General features: G+C 39.9%; 2 long non-coding RNA genes across 2 annotated transcripts in view; both read right to left on the bottom strand.

Annotated features, from left to right (window-relative positions):
- LOC108166531 (uncharacterized) overlaps positions 1 to 85 on the bottom strand; it is a 6064-nt gene extending 5979 nt beyond the window's left edge. Inside the window, exon 1 of the long non-coding RNA XR_001776895.1 lies at positions 10 to 85. This is a non-coding gene — a long non-coding RNA (uncharacterized LOC108166531). The remainder of the gene's footprint in view (positions 1 to 9) is intronic.
- LOC103468301 (uncharacterized) overlaps positions 1 to 15331 on the bottom strand; it is a 27735-nt gene that overhangs the window by 11358 nt on the left and 1046 nt on the right. The gene's annotated exons all lie outside the window — the stretch shown is intronic.

Raw genomic sequence — 15331 nt, 5'->3', positions numbered from 1 at the left:
GTATCTGACCTGAGTCATCTGTGTGTACGATGAAGAATAAACGCAGATCTACTCACCGTCGGCTCCCTGAGCGTTCGTTCCTAGCGCCTCCAACCCTCCCCTTGACATGAACAAGTGCCGCGCCTTGATCCTTCAACTACTTCCTGTTTGGTTCGTAGTTTGTCAGTAATAACATCTGGTTGTTGATCATGTCTGTCCTATCATGTGGAAAAGTGTTTCCACTGCAGTTTTGCAAAATAAACCAATTTCATCAAGGCCAAAAAATATATATATATATATATTTATACCAGCGGCAAACTTTTAATAAAAACAATTAAAAAAAACCTAGTTCTTTTTCAAATTTGCCGTGTTTCCATTAAGCAAATTTATTTATTAAGGGTCAAATTGAGCAACTGTATCAGTGCAAAACCCAACTGTTATTTGTACACCTCCTCTCTTTTCTTGTCCTTTGCTGTTTTTGCAGCTGATTCCTGTTTTTATTCACTCTGTCAACTCAACAGCCTGGACCTGCTGCGTGTGGGTCCACTCATCACTCCACCAATAACTAACTACGACAATAACAGTCTCCCACTGAATACCTCACGGTTTATGTCTTCCTTAGATTAAAGGTTTTCTTTTGGACAAAAAATCTCAACGATGCAACAAAGCAGAGGACTGTTTCACAAACCCAGAGTGAGAGACAGAGCCAGGGTTGGCATGGCACCATCAATTTATCCTGGCTTTCTGCGTTTCACAAGGACCAAACCAGACTCAGGAGGCGTGACTGAAGTAATTCCATGGTTTTCTTCAAGAGATGTTGAGATCGATCAGCAGGTAAATTGCGTACTCCATACACACCAAACCAACATCTTTTGATGGAGGATAAAAACTTCACAGAACCACTTATTAAAGCTCCCAAAGGATCCTTCTAATGTTTTCTTGCCTAATAAACGTGTAATAAAGCTCGAGGGGACATGCTGCTGATCTGTATCATGTTTTAGGTATGTTGCAGTTGTTGCAATTCCCACGGCATCCGGCAGCGCCTCAACAATTCAACTGTCAAAACTGAGGACATTATTATGTAATTATCACAGCTCAACTGTCAACCAGAACCAAAGTTTACCTGAAGACATTCTGTCTCCGCCTGGGACTGGAGTGCCTTGATGGCTTTCTGTAATCTAAGCATGTCGGTTCCCATGAAGACACATCAAAACCAATGTTTAATCAAAACAGCCCAAGCTGAGTCCAGGTGAAAGTTGGACATGCTTAAACCTTTCAAGATTCGCAGAGCGTACGGAGAGTATTCAGACATCTTTACATTTTTCCGTTGGAGCCATTTGCAAAAATAAAAAGTTTATATTATTTCTTGTAAACGTACACTCAGCATCCCATCTTGATAGAAAACAAAAAAGAAAAACTGAAATATCAGATGGTCGCAAGGATTCAGAGTCTTTGCTCAGTGTTGAGTAGAAGCTCCTTCAGAGCTGGTACAGCCAGGAGTCCTGTTGGGAATGATGATGCAGCAAGTTTTCCACACCTGGATTTGGGAATCCTCTGCCTCTTCCTGCAGATCCTCTCTAGTTATTTCTCAGTCTGTGAGTCTTTCATGTGTTATTCATCAAACTATGCAGGTTTTCATGTGCCTGTTACTGAGGAGAGGCCTCCATCAGGCCACGCTGCCATAAAGCCCTGCCTGCTGGACAGCTGCAGTGATAGTTGTGGAACTTTCTCCCGTCTTTCTGCTGCATCTCTGGAGTTCAGCCACTGTGACCTTTGGCTTCTTCTCACATGATAACTCAGTTAACTGGACGGCCAGGTTTAGTTGGAGTTCTGCTCGTAACAAACTTCTTCCCTGTAAGGACCATGGAGGCTCTTAGGAACCTGGAGTTCTACAGAACCTCTTGTGGCGCCTTGTCCAGATATTTTGTAATCTTTGCCACAGTTCTGTCTCTGAGTCATTGGGCAGTTCCTTCCACCTCATGATTCTCATTTGCTCTGACATGAACTGTGAACTGTGAGGTCTTGTATAGACAGGTGTGTGTCTCTCCTAATCAAGTCTAATCAGATTAATTAAAGTAGAACCATCTCAGTGAGCAGTGGTGAAAGTAGTTTTAAATTCTTGGGGGTACTATGACAAAAAAAAAAAGACAAAAAAAATTATATATATATATATTGCTTTGGAGTTTCTGTGCTGATTAAATTTTTGCGAAGCGATAAAAGCTGGTAGCTCTTGCATTGTTAAAGAATGGAGCTGTATTTCCCTCAACCCACTGGCTGCAATGTTGACACCTTGAGATGCCATGAGACCTAAATCCTGAACATCATGGCATGGAGTGCATCCCAGTTTTCCATGTCTGGCATATAACCATTCATTTTAKCTTTTAAACTGGTTCTATTGATCCTGTGTCCAGACAGAGGGATAATCAGTAGCCCAGCATCATGACCTGTTTGTTCTGAAGATCCTGCAGCTTCCACTTCTCTTCCTAACATGGCGCCTCCTCACCCTGACTCTTACACTGATAGGAGAAACCACTGAGCTCTGTTAGGTTAAAGCTCATCTTCTGAAGTTGGGATATTTTTCCTCCWACAGGTTCCAGAGGAATCACCTCAAACCAGATGTTGGACTGGATTTTATTTCAATGTCATTTGTGAATGTTAGCTTCTCATTTTCAACAGCGGAGCTATAAAAGTTGAAAAAGGTTATTTTGGAGAAAATCTCATCAACATCAATATTTCCACTAAATAAGAGGCAAAAAAATTGATAAAGGAAAAGCCTCTCAGACTCTGAGCCCGACAGCACCAAACAATTTTTTTATATTAGACAATTAAATTTCATATAATTATCGCGGTAATTATATGCCATTTGCTTGTTAAATGCTTAATGAAACATATTTACCGTGTTTGATGTTTGGTGTAAATGATGTATTCTCACAAAGAACGAGGTAATTAGTCCAAGTTTGTCGTTTATTGAACATTCAGAAACAGCAGCGGCTGTGACGAGCCACAGCAAAGGTAAAACAACCTGAACAGGTGAACAACTCAAAACCACTAGCACCTTTTTACTCTCCATCTCTCTCTGTCATTTAAGCACACCCGTTGCCATGGCAACCTCCTGCGCTCCACAATCCGACCTGAGATTACGTTAAAAGCATAACATTCAGTCCGTTACTATATCAGGTTTGCAGGCTTGATATTTATTTTGCTATCATTAATAATCCTCCCTGAGCACAGCAGTGGTTGATTAGTTCATTTTAAACTCCTGCTCTACTAGTAATGGAACCGAAACGCACAGAATTGCGCAACACCTTGTTGAAACAATAATTACTGAGATTATTATTGTTGTTGGGTCATTAATTTGAAAACGTTTTGTTGATTTTTTAGTTGTTGGTCTTTAATAAAGCTCTGAACGTTTTGATAACCCAGTCAGAGCAGGACGTGCTGGTCTCAGCCTCCTGGCTGCGTTCAGTTTGTCACCTAATGCCGAGATCCACTCAAAACCTTCCGTGATCGACATATTGCACCGCTGCTCTAGCAAAGCACAAAGAGTTCAGAAACAATGTGAAATGGAAAAAAAAGCTATTTATTAACTGATTAAGTCGTGTTTTAGATTGTTCTTGAAAAACTAATCAGTCACGGCTGATTAGTGGGCGCACTCACTGCTCCACAGTGAACCCATTGATGTTTTTACAGCAGACAGCCGCTCCCCTCTCTTGCAGGTACTGCGTATCCCCGCTAAATCTTTTAGGGGTACGCAGTACCCTGCTGTACCCCCTTACTTTCACCCCTGTCAGTGAGGATCACAAGAAATGGACAGCAGCATGTGAGTTAAACATGACTGCCACAGCAAAGAGTCTGAATACTTTTGACCGTGTGATATTTCAGTTTTTCCTTTTTTAGTAAATGTGCAAAAATGTCTACATTTCAGTTTTTTCAGGATGCTGAGTGTACATCCATGAGAAATAATATGAACTTTTTTTGACTTTAGCAAATGACTGCAATGAAACAAAGAGTGAAAAATGTAAAGGGGTCTGAATACTTTGCGTATTGTAACTATCCTGCTAGCGCTTTCCAGACGACAGACCGATTCTCCTGGACTCTAACATTATCTGCTCTGTCTAATTACAGATGCGTGACCAAGATTCATGGTCATAGGAGAACAACAAGCACTGAACGGTGGAGTGAGTTTTTGGTAAATTTGGAAAAAAACCAAAAAGCATACTTTGTAAAAGTTGCCTACTGAAGCTTTGACTGACATGTAACTGGCTTCAACTGTATTGAGGAAACTGTGGAGTCCACATTATTAATAAATGATCTTATGGATGTCTCCCTTCTTTTTGTTGGCCCACTGAGTGAAAGAGAAAATATGACAAATGGTCATTGACCATTAGAGCACCACATGTGAGGTCAGACCCAAAACGGAAACTAACAAGGACCAGCAGCTTTGTGTAAAAAGTAGTGCCTTCCTTCCTCATTATCCCCATTAAACATCACATGGGGGTTATGTAAGTGGAGAAGTGAGGAGATGACATATTTATTTATTTATCTATTTATTTATTATCAATGTTTAATGACGCCTTGCATGGAGCAGCTGAGGCCCCTTTTTTAATTTAAAAAGGGGCAGAATTAAAATCATTCTGCATAATGATTTGAATTGACATTTTACTGTCCTCCAGTAGCTAAAAGGTCACAGAGGTCTGACAAGGAGACCAACAAAAATCCAGTCCGGTAAGTTACTTTTAGAGACTCAAGAGCTCGCACTATTAATCAGGCTCACAAAATAATATACAGAGCCCAGTAATGACAGTAAAGAAAAAAAAAATTCCAGTAAAAAGTTTTTATAAGACTATTTTCAGGAGTTTGCCTCAAACTCAGGAGTCGCATTAATGGAATGTTTTCCGTATTTGACAGGTTTTTTTTGTTTTGTTTTTTTATGACGAAAAAATTTGCAGCCCGTCCTTCATTTGACAGGTTATAATTCACACCCTTAACTGACGCACACGGGCAGAGATTCTAGACATTACACAAAGAGTTAATCGCAGAGGCAACTAAAATCAATCAATAAAAAATCCTTTCTGAATATCATCTCATGGAAACTGAACTAAATGCGTCTTGCTGACCGGGAGCTGACAGCGTGTTGAAAAGTTATGGACAGGAAACTTTGGAGCGTCTGGTTCAGAAGTGCATTGGTAGAATCACACAGCAGACTGGTGATGCCTCTCATCACCTGCTTGCAGTAGTTATTCAAATATATTGTTGCTTTAAGGTACCTGAGGTTCACAATTTGACACCGTTGACATGAACCAACCGCTGAGCAGTAATTGCCAGCGGCGTTTTGAGAAAACCGCAGATGATTTTATAGAAGAGTTATGGATTCAACATGTTGGAATGACGCCCAACTTTTATGATGTGTGGTGCTGTAAGAGCTCTAATGGAGCCAACTGCACATCATCAGAAAAAAACAAAACCAGACCGTCATCCTCCTACCACTTCCTGTCGTCTTCTTCGTTTTTTATGCCAGTAGTAACGTCTGGCTGTTGATCACATGACTGGTGTGATGCGAAAAATAGAAAAAAAAGTTCCATTGCAGCTTGACGGAAAACATCCGTTTCGACATGGTAGAGAACATAACAGACACAAAGGTCAACCTAAATTACATTTTGGAAGTTGAAGCTGCTGTTATGTTGGTTTAAACATCACAACATAAAAGTTGTCACATATTTTTAGTAAATGTGTGTTTTTGTTTTTGCTCTCTCGTGTGTGTGTGTGCGTGTGTGTGTGTACAGAGATTCTTAAGGTGGAATTCAGTGTCCTGCTGCATCGAGACCAGGTGTGTCACTTCACCATGGAGTTTGGTTTGTTTCCATCCTGAATGATCAACTGATCCCAGATAGTAAATTTATCTTCTTTTAGAAATTTGGTCATCGTCATGAGTTGGAAAAAAAAGAGTGTATTTCAGTAGTGTGAGATTAATCGATATCATCACTGGGATATTGCTGCCATGTTTCAGTTGTAGTGGAGCCAGTCAGGAAAGCCGCCTGTGAGCTGGAATGTTGTTTTTTTTAGCCGTGTTGGCGACCGGCAGGTTCCTGCACCTAACTTCACAAACTGTTCCTGGTTCCTCTCAGCGGCTGCTGAACTTTAGAACCACCGCTCTCGGCAAACCAAACAGACAGATCAACGTGCCGGTATGGTGGACAAGGCTTTGCGTTTTCACTTATTTAGTTTTTATTCCTATGATGTTGCCCATGGACTTTCTGCACAAATATAAAATCATATTCCCAAAGAGGTAGCTACATTTTACCTAGCTTGGTTGATTTAGAATAATTTTTTTTTGTACGCAAAATTTTTTCTTTTGTTATTATTGTTTTAAACGTGTGTATAAATGAGTTTCCCCAGAAGAGATTCACTTATTCCTGGATTTTTCTGTGAAACGTAACGCCAAAGATATTTCCTCAAAATTGGCCTGCAAACATATTTTTTCATAGAGCATATTTAAAATATCTGAAATAATAATAAAAAAAGCCATATTAACCCAGAGCTCTGCCTTAGCTGTTTGGTCTCCAGCTCCTCCAGCAGTTAGCAAACACCTGGCGAGACTGCGGCTCTGCGGACGCTCCTAAGAACGATTGTAAACAATGGATGGAGTCCATGGAGCCTAAAAATATCTTCCACAATCAGAGGAGCCAACACAAGTTCCGGTTTCTACTTACATGCTATGTTCCTAAAAGATGGACTAAGTGCTTTCTGTGTACTTTTTGGTTCTGTCCTGGACTCTCAGTTTCAAATGTCAGCAGTTTTATTGTTGAATCTGTGAAAAGGCATGACAGAAATCATACCTCCTGGTTCTGGCTTGTTTTGATTCTGCAAATCCAGTTTTGCTTTCTGGTCAAACTGAGCCTTTTAGGTAGTGGAGCAGGGCAGGAAATGGATTTCTGCCGCCACTCACACAAACCCAACTGCATTAATGTGTTTGTTTTTCATCCAAGCCTCCCCTCAGAGAGCGGCAGGGGAACGGTTTCCTTCCACAGCCAAACGACTCAGGAATGAACATGTTTTACATAATTTCTTTTACACAAATATGTTCATTACCTTTTTATCAGGTGTGTGTGTGTTTTGTTTAATCTCTGCAGCTGAGAAATTTAGAAATTCTTAAGAATCCTCTCTGCTTTTTAAAAAAACAAAAAAAACAAGTCTAAACTCATTTCTTATTCACTTTCTTAGATATTTGTTTTATTTTCTGGGAAATGTTACCTCTCCTCTAAAAAATTCCTGACCGCTATTTACAGGGGTGAAAGTAGTTTTAAATTCTTGGGGGTACTATGACAAAAGTTTCTGTGCTGATGAATTTTTTTGCGAAGCGATAAAAGCTGGGAAGCTCTTGAATTGCTACAAAATAAAGCTGTATTTCCTTCAGCCCACTGGCTGCAATGTTGACATCTTGAAATACCTTGAGACCTAAATTCTGAACATCATGGCATGGAGTACATCCCAGTTTTCCATGTCTGGCATATAAACATTCATTTTATCTTTTAAACTGGTTCTATTGATCCTGTGTCCAGACAGAGGGATAATCAGTAGCCCAGCATCATGACCTGTTTGTTCTGAAGATCCTGCAGCTTCYACTTCTCTTCCTAACATGGYGCCTCCTCACCCTGAMTCTCABACTGAYAGGAGGAACCACWGAGCTCTGTTAGGTTAAAGCTCATCTTCTGAAGTTGGGATATTTTTCCTCCAACAGGTTCCAGAGGAATYACCTCAAACCAGATGTTGGACTGGATTTTATTTCAATGTCATTTGTGAATGTTAGMKYCTCATTTTCAACAGTGGAGCTATAAAGGTTGAAGAAGGTTATTATTTTGGAGAAAATCTCATCAACATCAATATTTTCACTAAATAAGAGGGAAAAAAATTTGTTTGAAAGAGGAAAAGCCTCTTAGACTCTGAGCTCAAAGGGAGAAGCCAGAAAGCACCAAACATTTTTTTAAAAATTAGACAATTTAATTTCACATAATTATCGCGGTAGAAACCATTTGCTTGCTAAATACTTAATGAAACATAGTATACTCACAGATGAACGAGATAATTAATCCAAGTTTGTCTTTTATTGAAAGTTCAGGAACTGCAGCAGCTGTAAAACAACCGCCTGCGCTCTGCAAGCCGAGCAGAGATTACTTTAAAAACAAAACATTCAGTCTGTTACGATATCAGGTTTTCAGGTTTGATATTTATTTTGCGATTATTAACACTTTCATGAACACAGCTGTGGTTGATTAGTTAGTTTTAAACTCTTGCTCGCACAGATTTGCACAACACCTGGTTGAAACAATAATTACTAAGATTATTATTTTTGTTGGGTCATTAATTTGAAAACGTTTCGTTGATTTTTGTTGTCGTTCTTTAATAAAGTTACGAACATTTTGATAAGGAGTCAGAGGAGGACGTGCTGGTCTCGGCGTCCTGGTGCCGTTTAGTTTGTCACTTAATGCCAAGATCGACTCAAAACCTTCCGCGATCGATGTATTGCGCCCCTGCTCTAGCAAAGCACGAACAGTTCAGAAACAATATGAAATGGGAAAAAAGTTATTAACCGATTAAGTTCCTGTTTTAGATTGTTCTTGAAAAACTAATCAGTCACTGCTGCACAGTGAACCCAATGATTCTTTACAGCAGACAGCCACTCCCCTCTCTTGCAGGTACTGTGTACCACCGGTAAATCCTTTAGGGGTGCGCAGTACCCTGCCGTACCCGCTTACTTTCACCCCTGGCTATTTGTTCCAGACAGCCCGAGTTCATGTAACCAAACTTTTCTTTTAAGGGTTTTAACTGCAACATTTGTTTTAATATCCAGCTGGTACTAAACAAGTCAAACGTTTTGAGCAACCCGTTTCCCTCCTCGCCTATGGTGGTACTAATAAAAAAATCTGTTTATTTTCTCTTCTATTTGGATTTTATTTGTTTTTTGTGAGGTGACCTTATGTGCCCTGAAAACACCTTTTAAATAAAATGTATAATAACTATTATAAATACTTGTATTGATACAAGCAAGTCCTGTTGCCATGGTTATTGCTTCACGTGGAGGCAGTCTTCTGGGTATCTATACTAATGTGAAAAAAACCCATCTCATCCTTGTGCCAAAACATTTTAATGGAGTCATTTCAAAAGTGCCGTGTTTCCATTAAGCACATTTATTTTGAAAATATGAATTATAAGTTTACAAGCTCACCTACTCAAAAACAGATGAAGTCTGTTAAATAAATAGCTTAAAAAACTATAGATTGTGTCCTTCAGTAAAAGCTCCCACAGACTCAATTAAATGTTTGGGGGGGAAAAAACATAATTCAAGTAGGGTAATTAAACATTTACTATTCGCTTTTTTCCCCCAAAAAAATATTTTTAGCAAACACATTTTTTGCTCCCTTACAAGAGAAAGAAAAAATTCACCAAAAATTCTGTAACTCAGATTAGTAGAGCTGTCCTGTGTCCTCATGGTTGTATTTATGTCTGCTGGCGTTCTGTCTGCAGAAATGTTTACCAAAATAGTAAGTAAATGAAAAAAAGGGAAAAGTTAGAAAAAAAAATCCCTTTAGCACACTGCCAGAATCACACTGCAGTTTGTTCACATCATAATGATCTCCAAGATATGAATGGAATATCTTGTGCTTTATCAGCTAAATCAAATAATTTGGCCATATTTTTTTCCCTCTTCCTCGATAATCCTACTAATGAACCGTTAGTCAGGCCCTGCAGCATGGGCGGGCATTGGGGGCGCTGGGAGTCATTGCCCGCTCACAGACCCCTGGACTGGAAACAGTTTTTTTTACCTCAGAGTGGCTGACTTTCTGTTATTCCTATCTCAATTTGACACAGTAGATACTTCCCGTATCACTCAGACTGTTTTTTCCAGCCTTAAACTGTTTAAAACATAGTTAACATGTCGTAACGTGTTTCTCGGAGCCGCCTTTCAACACAACATGAGCGTCAGCATGATGGAGTGGCAGAGATGGAGACCTGCGGCGGTTCTACAGATACTGGTCTTAGAATCATTGCAGCAACAGGCAAATAAAAACTTCGCACAGTTTCCCCCCAAACCAGCAGAGAGAGTTGATTAATATAGAGCCCCCTAGTGGACATGGGGAAAAAGGTTTCTTTTGCTGTACTTCACAATACTTTTGCGTTACCTCGCAATAGGTTTTGCGCTCTGAAAGTTTTCTTGCGTTGGCCATCGTAATTTCTGCTATAATATAAGCTCTGATTTCTTGTCATGCGATCCAACAATAAAATGTTCTGGACAAAGATCTACTCAAGGAGAAAAAACCCAGATCAGTTTCTCACACAACTTGTGGTTTCTAGAAACAGCAGAGCAACAGAGGAAGCGTCTGAGCTGCGCAGCAGAAAACAGAAGTCAGTCGCTCCAACACCCAAAGACAAGACTTGCTGATTATGCAGATCTTACCGACCTGCATATGTCAGCATTACAAGAAAAGGTTTGTAATAAAGCTCATTGGTTCTTATATGACCTTATTGGTTAGAACCAAAGCCTGGCTTCATACACGCACAGTGAGCCAACTAGCCTGACAGATCTGTCTCCTAGTGACAAAGACCGCAGCACCACAAATCTATTCGATAAGACAATACTCAGATTTATCTGTGATTTCTGCAGAGAAGCCGTCAGGTTTCTGCCTTTCTGCCTCAATCGTTTGTAAAACTTAATACACTGAAGCSTTTTGACAAAAAATATGAAGTCCAAAAGAAGTCCAAATCTCCAAATTATGTCCCGCCTCTTCTGTGACACCTCTCACACATACAAAACTGAGTCTCTCGCATACAAAATAATGAGTTTATATTTTATTAGTTTATATGTGTAATCTTAGTCTTGTGACTAAGACAAAAAATATTGTTTGCGTGTGAAATTTTAGTAGTGTATGTGCGCAATTTRAGTATTTTGTGTGCGTGAGATGTTAGCACAGTGTATGTGTGCGAGAAAGATAAAATGTGTATGCGTGACATTTTAGTAGTGTGTATGCACAATTTGAGTATTTTTTGAGTGTGTGTGAGTCTTTCGTAGTGTGTGAGAGACAAAACATTGATTTTGTCCTAAACTGCCCCTCATAAAGAGGAAATTCCTACCACAAAGCCTGTGAAAACGGTTTCTGTGCTTCTATGTAATTGTATCCAGGAAGTATTGTATTGCAGGAAGGAGGCCCAGAGTCCAGAAAAAACACAAAATAACTCAGTCCATTTACAAAAACAGTCGAGGCGTTTGGTCCTCGAGACGGACGGGAGACGGGACCTGTGGAGGGCCAGGCTGTGACACCTGTGGATCTGCAGCCATTACTGCCAGAGCTGATCCCACTCCRCCTCCTCCACCAAGCCCAGGGTAAAGGAATGGGGAGACCAGTCCTTCAGGACAAGGACACATCTGGTGGCTACGCCGAGTCGTCTGCAAGCAAAGTAGGGTTTGACTGTAGCTTCTGTGTAGTCCTTGATTGTAGATTTTAATTCTTCAAATTCTTTCTCGAAAAGCACATCTGCCGGGTCCCTGATGTGACGTTTCTTCTTACATGTGAATCTCACAGTAGGTGAGGACCAKGGTTGAGAAACACTGAACTAGATTGAACAAGGGCAGAGTAGACGACTTATGACTTTAGACTAGGATGACAGGAAAACACAGTCACAGGTGGGATTAAATACACAGGGAGATAAACAGGGAAAACAAAGGACAGCTGTAAACAATCAAGGGGAAGATGAGACAACACAGGAACTAATTAACACAGAGAAAACCAAATCCTCACACTGAGTTTGCACAAAATTAATCTGTGATGAGTTCTTCTGTGAGTCCCAGTGACCTAATTATCCAGTTCAGCATTCAGTAATGTGGAAAGTCCACTTTATTATCTCACTCCTGCTCCCCTCATTGTTTATGAGTTTCTATATCAACATATCTGCATGTAATTTCCCTTGGACTTCCCATAAAGCACAGCAAGACCCATTGTCATGAGCCCTAGCTGCCATAGCTGGCTGCTGGATTAAAGCAGAAGAACTCAGAACAATGAAAAGTCCTCTCTGTGTTTCTGAATCCTGGTCTGAACATGTGAGCTGGTYCTGAAGTCCAGCTTGTCTCATATCAGGCCTAAAGTGGCACTTTGTCTCTGACTGCTTTCCTCTCCTGCTTCCTGAGCCCGGCTCAGTCAAAGCGCTGTCCCCTTCCTCGCATGCAAGGGCTTCACAAAGTGAAGATTAGATGTAAGCTGTTGCCATTACCGTCTAATCTTATACTAGTTTTAATTTCACTTTACAATCAATAAAGTAATTTTGAATTTTAATACGTCCCATGTTGTACCATATGTGTTTTTTCCCCTTATTGCTAATGGTAAATTGATTATTACATAMATTTAATTATGTCAGAAACATTTAATCTCTAAAATGAGATTAAATGTTTCTGAYATAATTACCACCAGGCTTAAATTCATCACTGTTAGCAAAAATCATTAAGTATTTTTACAGTAAAATCAAAATAATTAGCATAAATCAGTGTTTCTGCATCATGGATATCAAGCCGCAATATTTCATTTTTATCTGTTCTGTTAGTCACATATTGGACTTCAGACTCAGAACAACTTCTGTGCTAAATTATACCTACTTTCTGTATAAATTATTGTAAAAGAAAAAAGATTTGTAAAGACAATAGAAAAGCTTGTAGACTTAAAATATTGCATAGACCTTTTCAGGAAACTGGTATCAATTGTCAAGAGACAAATTCAGGCCAACCAACTATCTCTCCGGTCTCTCCATCAGCAAACAAATCCAACAATTTGCCCCTGACTCATCGTTACACCAACATTCCAAGCCTTTTTTCACGTTAATATTCACAACCCGAGGTCAAGTTCATAGCAGAATTGGGAAACTTCAGCACTTTTTCATGAGCATGAGGAATGTGTCCTTATGCACAAGCTTTAAGTAAAAAAAGAAGAGAAAACTTATAAGACTTGTCTCAAGGTGGTAAAAAGCAGGAAGGGAAGAATCCAGCAATGAACAGCAAAAACCAGCAGCTTGTAAACTGAAGCAGGAGTTGAAAATGACAAAGGAAGCAAACAAGAGGAGATGTGGAACAGCTGTCACAAAGTGAAAGTGGGGAAACTGAGGGGAGAGACTAATTAACCCAGCGGGAACTGAACCAGGACTCAAAGATCACACAGGAGGGAAGGGTTGGCAATAAACTAAGAGCAGTAAACTCAAACAAGAAACAGAACAAACAAGGGGGAAATTAAGGAGCTATGAGGGAGTATCAGGGCCGTTGTAAATAGAAAAGAAAGAGGAGTAAAAACTCAGAAATGTTGAGTTTGATTTCAAAAAGTTTCTAGAAAAAAAACACTTGGAAATTCCAGAGTTTTAAAAGAAAAAATCTTTTGAGTAAAAAAAAAAAAAGTTCTGAATTTAATCTTGAAATTTCTGAGTATTTTTCGAGCAGGTTTTCCCCCAACTCCTAAATTTCAAAGTTTCTTCCCTCCATTCAAATTTCTGCGACTTTTTTTGGCCTTAAATTGACTCCTCCACTGCCTACATCAGCGCCAAACACGCCATCATAGTAAACACCATCAGTAGCAAGAATGAACACAGAGGAGGTGGTTACAGCAGGATGAACTGAACATAACTTAAATAAACAGCGAAAACCAAAACGAATGAGCTTTGGTTTTCTTTCAAAGCACAAAAGAAAAACCAAAACCCACTCCAAATGCCACTCCAATTTCATCATATTCTGGAAACATAATGACAAATAAAAATCTTATGTCTTTAGAATCAGCTTTGAAATGCCATCACCAGCCTGGAGTCATGCCCAGGTCTCATATCTCATGCTGATGATTCAGTCAGTCCAAGCGGATCGTCACTGCACAGCTTAAAAGCTGCCCGTCAAACAGAAACACCGGCCACAGCAGCAAAACAGCAAGAGAGTAAGCAAAAATTCACTAGAGATTTGAAAGCAGATTGTAAGACAAGTTCATCAAACGGTTGCAGAGCAGCAGGAGATAAAGGGAAGATCAAGGACAAGTAAATGTGGAAGTTAAGCAACGGTGCCTTCTATGGCCAGAAGATGAGGAATTTGGTGTTTAATGTTTTTCATAAATTTTTCTGTTTATTTGTACATCCATCCATCCATTATCTAAATCTGTGAAGCAGTCATGGGGCGAGAGGGGGGCGGTTACACATTCCACTGGCTTACTGAATATTTTAATAATCACGGCTTTGCTGTTAATTTTTTTTCATGTGACCCATTGTTGTTTATAGTTTTATTTATTATTGGTCTCTCATAAAAAGACCAGGACTTTACTGAATGTGCATATTCTCAACGTGTAATTAGACACCTCAATATGCCCGCATTACTTTCAGGAGTAGATTTACTACATTTTATGGTTTTTTTACTGTCACTTGAGTCAAATTAATATGAAGTACCAATACTCTTAATTGAGTTGAAAGTCTGAATGCTCTGCCCAACGTGAGCAGCTTCAATAAATGCAGAGCAAGTTTGTGTTAATCATAAAAGCACCAGACTGTGACGATCTGTGTTTTGTGTATTTATTTCTTGGTTTTTCTGTGTCCTGTTCCCCTGTTGATTGATCCCAGCTGTGCCTAGTTCCCTGATTACCCTCCCTGTGTATTTAAACCCACCTGTTGTATTTGTCTCTTATCGGATCCTCGTCTAACGTCGCCCTTAGTTCTACGGCAGTTCTACTGCTTTCCAGTAGAACTGTATAGTCCTGGTTTGCTAAGCTCTTGTGTCTGTTTTATATTAACATGGTGCTAATTGTTCCTGCTGTGCTGCCTGACTCGGACTGTGTTGAGCTTTTTCCTTATTAAACCATCATCATCATCATCATCATCACAACCTGCGTTCACTCTCATCGCCATCACCCACAAATCCTGACAGAAGGATCCGACCAAACCGGGGTGAGAAATGCAGGGTTTTTTTCAACCAGTACCCCTCAGCTCAGAATGTGGACCCACTGAAAAGATCAGTGCAGATCTACGTCAGCACCGTGGCTAAACCTTGCTCTCTGTACAAGCGGTTTACCAGCCCCTGCTTGTGCCAGTGCTGTGAGGTCTTGTGAGAAATTCAGTTCCCCTGAGAAAATCTGTTCCCCCTCTGTCGGGAGCGCGCATTGCAGCCAGAGAAGTGGATCCGGCGGATCTGACCATATTCGCGGCGCTTCTGATCGATTTCTCGGTAAAACCACTCATATAATCACGTCACTGTTGTAACTTTCAGTTTAATCGGCAGCTATCAAAATAAAAATACATACATAAATAAACGAGGTCTTGTGTGGAGGTCTTTTTACGCTGTTTTGTGTTATTTTAA

The sequence above is a fragment of the Poecilia reticulata genome, linkage group LG8, assembly GCF_000633615.1.
Source record: "Poecilia reticulata strain Guanapo linkage group LG8, Guppy_female_1.0+MT, whole genome shotgun sequence".
Taxonomy (NCBI): Eukaryota; Metazoa; Chordata; class Actinopteri; order Cyprinodontiformes; family Poeciliidae; genus Poecilia; species Poecilia reticulata.
The sequence above is the reverse complement of the archived record's forward strand: the minus strand, read 5'-3'. Positions and strand labels throughout refer to the sequence as shown.